The sequence below is a fragment of the Aulostomus chinensis genome, chromosome 1 (assembly GCF_037954235.1).
Source record: "Aulostomus chinensis isolate RoL2024-O1b breed Wild chromosome 1, RoL_Achi_v1.0, whole genome shotgun sequence".
Lineage (NCBI taxonomy): Eukaryota > Metazoa > Chordata > Actinopteri > Syngnathiformes > Aulostomidae > Aulostomus > Aulostomus chinensis.
The window spans coordinates 46,866,907-46,872,670 of record NC_141320.1 but is presented as its reverse complement, the minus strand read 5'-3'; the positions used below and the strand labels follow the sequence as shown (position 1 = coordinate 46,872,670).

Sequence of the window (5,764 nt, the reverse complement as noted above, 5' to 3'; positions counted from 1 at the left end):
GGACATGAAAGGAACTCAACTTTAAAAAGTATATGAGAGCATTCAGCTTGGTTAGAAAACATTTTGACTGTTCAACAGTAGAGTTTGTTAGAAACAGTTTACAACACTCAGAATTAAATTGAAGATACAAAAACCTTCCACACTTAAATCCTGTCTCTAACTTCAAACTGGGGATGAACATTTTTATAATCAATCTGTCTCTATGTGATGGCCCTGCCATGGACTGGTGACCTGTCCAGGATAAACCCCGCCCCTCACCTGAGGGCTGCTGGGATAGGCTCCACCCCCACGAACCATTGCAGATCATCAATAACCAAAGCTACTAAGGAGGATTACAGTTTGTCCTTGCAGGAGTCAGTGACTTAATAGAGTCTAACAAAGGGTTGAACCTGAATGAGACAGTCACCCTTCAACATGGGGCCATGGCAGAGTGAACCAAGAACACTACAATGGGGGTGAGAGGGGAGCCATGATGGACTCACAGTTCATCACCTCCACCATCATGTGGACCACCTGATCACCTCTCCCTCAACCTCTAAATAACTCATTCCCTGACCGGGAATCGAACCCGGGCCGCGGCGGTGAAAGCGCCGAATCCTAGCCACTAGACCATCAGGGAACACACTGAGCTCTCCAACAACAGAGACTATAGACAATGACTCAAGAACACAGGACTCTGTGGTCTACGTTTGAGATTCAGAGGGTCCACCAAGACCACCAGACACCTCAGCCTCCTAAAGACAGTCCACCCCCAGGATCCTGCCCCCTCTGCTCCAACTCAGCCCTCCATTCATAACGTGACTTTCGCTACGTCCGAACTGCCAAGTACCAACCTACGTCCTCCTGCTACGACCTAAACATGGCGGCACCACTCAGACACCCTAGAAGATTGGTTGAGAAGCACGACCTCTGCTGGCAGAGCACAGACACCGCAATTAGGTAGACAGCACCAACGAAAGCCCCACCTGCTGGCCTGACTGTGGTACTGCACTCCACTCTGAACAAACCCTTCACTCATTCTCTATTATTAAGCACATTAACGCACCTGTACAGGTGTGTTCACATAATATACATATTATATATTTATGCTTGGCCGTTTTTGATGAACTTGGGCGGTACTCTGGTGCAAAGATGAGGTCATGGAGCTGATCTGGGAGCAGTCCTGATGTTAAATGCTGTGATGAAGGACAGTGTGGAGGAAAAATGGGTCAAATTTAAATTGTCAACAGTTTAACGTTGTTGGCAGGACTCCAACCTGAGCAGGGAGACCCCAATGGATTTCTAGTCCATCGCCTTCACCACTCGGCCACAACGACCACATTCACACACTTTTGTAGGAGACTGAAATTAGACAATGAAAGTTCATGTCAGCACAGTCAAACATTTTTGTCCTCTCTCAAAGACAAACTGTGTGTGTGTGTGTGTGTGTGTGTGTGTGTGTGTGTGTGTGTGTGTGTCAGTGTTGTGACTGAGCAGTGAAGAAGACGACCTTCTGACTCCATTTTCTTTGTTGCTCTTCTATCAGTTCCTCAGTTTCACTCATCAAGTGAAGCAGCTTTGACAGGTTTACTTCTCTGTGTGCTCACAACTTTGGTCTTTAAACTCCTGACAAACTCACCACGTCACACATTTGGTGAATTAAAGCAACAAATAATGACATCATGATGATTCAGGTTCGGGGGCACGGCCTGGAGGCAGAGTGGCCGTCTAGCAGAGTTGCTGGTTCAGTTCTCACTTCAGCTGGTGACCATGTTGAAGTGTCCTTGAGCAAGACACTGAGCCCCTCATTGCTCCTGATGACCAGCATCCAAGACCAACAAGCTTCTGATTGGCTCTGATTCTCTGAGCCAAAATCCAACACAGGAAACAGAAAATCTTGAGGTTGTCTCACATTTTTTAAAGAAACTCAGCACAGGACAGTGATAGGAGGCTTGTTTCCTTGATGTGGGCTTCACCTCCACTGCTGTCCACATTTAAATGCTGGCTGATGCTGGTCCCCTGTTGAAACCTGGACCAGACCAGGGACCTTCAGACCTTCAGTCTAACGCTGTTCCAGCATTGGATGAAAGAGACTGGTGCTCTCATCTTCTTCAACACTGACTTGTTCTACCAGGACAAGAGAATCTGAGCTTGGATGTCATTTAGCAGTCAAAGGCTTGTTAAACTGGTCAACATCAGCTGGTGTTCACTCTGATGATGTAGCGATGGTCTGGATTCTTCCTTCTGGAGCACCAAGCTGCTGGGAAGAAGCCTGATGATGTCAGAGTTGTGTTCAGTGGCTCCTGCTGGGTCCATTTCTGACAACTGGGCTCCAAAGAGTTCACTGTTTAAAAGGCTCAGAGAAAGCAGCACATCATGCTGGTCAGGAGACGAGGTGGCCGAGTGGTTAAGGTGATGGACTGCTGATCCATTGAGCTCTGCAGGCGTGGGTTCCAATCCCATCCTCGTCGTAGGAGACTTTGGTTTCTGCTCCTAGATTCTGGAACGACTCTGAAGTGTGAGGCTTTTCAAGAGGAGATCCTGCAGCACCTGAGAGCTGCAGTTCCAGGACCCCACAGCACCACCTACTGAATTGGATGATAAAATGCAGTTCTGGGACTTTTGTTTTTTGGTGACAGCGCCACCTATCGAATTAGATGATAGCAAATTACTCCTTTCGAACTACAGTATTAAAGGTTTATTCCACCAAAATACTACTTCCTGTCCTTTAATTTCTGACAACTGTATAAAAGGATTATTCCAATTCCTCCAAAATACTTTCAAACAAGTTATAGTTTTAAAGGTTCATTCCACCAAAATACTTTCTAATTTATAGTTTTAAAGGTTCATTCCACCAAAATACTTTCTAATTTATAGTTTTAAAGGTTCATTCCACCAAAATACTTTCTAATTTATAGTTTTAAAGGTTCATTCCACCAAAATACTTTCTAATTTATAGTTTTAAAGGTTCGTTCCACCAAATACTTTCTAATTTATAGTTTTAAAGGTTCGTTCCACCAAATACTTTCTAATTTATAGTTTTAAAGGTTCATTCCACCAAAATACTTTCTAATTTATAGTTTTAAAGGTTCATTCCACCAAAATACTGCTTTCTGTCCAACTTCTCAGTTTTAAAGGTTCCTTCAGTTGAGGGATCCTGGTTCTGTGTGAGGGGTTGAGGGTCGATATGGGATGATGAGGAAGATTTCATGTCACGATGGTCCTGCTAAAGTAACTGAGAGTCATGACATCAAACAATGTCATCAAAATATGCTTGAACTCTTAAAATGGCAATAAAATCTACGGAATCATTTTAGCACAAACACTTTTATTGTGTTTTTGTGAGCATCATTTTTCAAACATTATAACATAAACTTTAAAAAGGGTCCATTCACTAACACTCTTACTTGAAGGTAGTCACTGATGTCAGTAAATAGCAGATAAAGATTTGTGTTCATGTTTTAATTCTCTACTCTGACCTGTGCTGAGACACTGGACCAGAGAGGAAGACCTGCTCAGCCTCCTGCATGGACCAGTTCTGCAGCTCAGTGATGACGACGAGGGATTCAGCATTGAGTTCATTTTTAAACTTTTTGGAGGAAACACCTGTAAATTAACCAGCAGTTACTGGTGATGCTTCACAGTTTCCAAGCTCAAACGGCCTCCTGCTTGTTGGACTCACAATTTCCAAAAAATGTAGACATCAAAAGTCAAATCATGTTTTTGTTTGGTTTTGTGTTGTTTTGTTTTTTACTGGAGGAAAACTTCAAATTGTGATGATGTGTCTGACTTAGAAACTGAACCCCCAAAAATCAAAAAGTCTCCTTCTTCTGTGCCGTGATCTCTGAGCTGATCATGATTGATCTCATCAATAATCCTTGGCAGCCGACCAGTCACACACAGCCCCCCCCCACACACACACACACACACTGAGACATGCAGCAGCTCACAGTAACTGCCTCAGTCACACAGCAGATAGACTCCTTTCTATAACAAGATAAGCAGTAGAAAATGGATGGAAGTGATGATGAACTGATGAACAGGTGATTTGTCCAAAAGTCAACATCAGATTCATTTCCAATCTGTGGAAGCAGTTTCATCTTGAGGTTCCAGGTAAGAACAGCCAGCTGTGGGCTGACACACATCTCTTCAGGAGCACTTCTATGGTCCAAACTTGCCAGGTTGAATTGTGTCTGTATTCTGAGGGCAGCAGGAGGACGGAGGAGTGAGGACACACACATTTGGAACTGAGAGCAGCTGTGTGTGGGATTTCCCCTCCAAAGATAAAACCAGCTCCTTCATGCTGGCTATGAAGGCTCACAGTCACACTGACCCAGCTACAAATACTTTGATATGCAACAGACTGGTTTCTCTTCTGGTAGTTTGTTATCAACTGTTGTCACATTTAAGGATCAATTTAGCTGATAAGATGAAGGCTGTTTAACTGATGCAGTTAAACTGTGACAGTGTTAATATTTAGAAATCCACAGTTGCTCATAACAACTGGTAGTACAAGTACACAGTAGAGACGACTGTAGGAAGTAGCAGTTGTGAGCCTTGAAGAAAATGCAGTAAAGACAGGAAGCCCCCATCACATCGTCAGTGTTTCAGTGACTGGCATTGTGAAGAGACTGAGACAAAGTCAGTTATGAATGGAGGGCTGAGTTGGAGCAGAGGGGGGCAGGATCCTGGGGGTGGACTGTCTTTAGGGGGCTGAGGTGTCTGGTGGTCTTGGTGGACCCTCTGCATCTCAAGCTGAGACAACAGAGTCCTGTGTTCTTGAGTCATTGTCTATAGTCTCTGTTGTTGGAGAGCTCAGTGTGGTCCCTGATGGTCTAGTGGCTAGGATTTCATCGCCGCGGCCCGGGTTTGATTCCCGGTCAGGGAATGAGATATTTAGAGGTTGAAGGAGAGGTGATCAGGTGGTCCACATGATGGTGGAGGTGATGAACTGTGAGTCCATCATGGCTCCAGTCTCACCCCCATTGTAGTGTTCTTGGTTCACTCTGCCATGGCCCCATGTTGAAGGGTGACTGTCTCATTCAGGTTCAACCCTTTGTTAGACACTATTAAGTCACTGACTCCTGCAAGGACAAACTCTGGTCAGTGTGGTCCCTGATTGTCTAGTAGCTAGAATTGGTGCTCTCACTGCCACAGCCTAGGGTTCAAGTCCTGGTCAGGGAAGCTGTGGATACCCTGAGGTTCTAGCCAACTATGGACTGATAGCTAACCTCCCCTCCTCTCTAAAATCCTAGAGAAAGCAGCTGCTAATCAGCTGAGTGACTTCCTCCATAACAAGAGTTGATTTGAGGGTTTCAGCCTGGTTTTAGAGCCCAGCACAGAGACAGCACTGGTAGAAGTCACTGGATATATAAATATATATTATAGATAAATATCGGCCGACTCATCAATGGCTGAGGAATACATTCAGTCAGTAGCATAACAGTCCTCTGAAGCTGTAACGTGAGCCCACTTCTACCGACTAGAGGAGAGGTAAAATTACACCTGAAATCTGAGGTTTGTCCCTCAAAAAGAACCGCGATGTACTAAAAGTTTCCTCCCCAGAATGATTCTATCAACAAACACTTTAAATTGATATTCTGGAGTTTTATTTCAGTCGCCTGGAATGTGCTGTGGAGTGAGTAAGATGGTATTTAAATGGCAGGCCTATCCACTCGCGCTAGCACGAGCATTGCAGATAGCGTCAGCAGGACCAGACCCAATGGGTCCAAAACTGTCTCCAGTTGCTGGTAGCACCCTGGTGAGCTTGGAAGGCCAAAGGTCC

The 5,764-nt window shown here is 44.7% G+C and overlaps 1 non-coding gene across 1 annotated transcript; it reads right to left on the bottom strand.

Annotated features, from left to right (window-relative positions):
* Positions 1 to 547: 547 nt before the first annotated feature.
* trnae-uuc (transfer RNA glutamic acid (anticodon UUC)) lies at positions 548 to 619 on the bottom strand. The gene has a single exon. It is a non-coding gene; the product is annotated as a tRNA-Glu (tRNA).
* Positions 620 to 5,764: the final 5,145 nt, after the last annotated feature.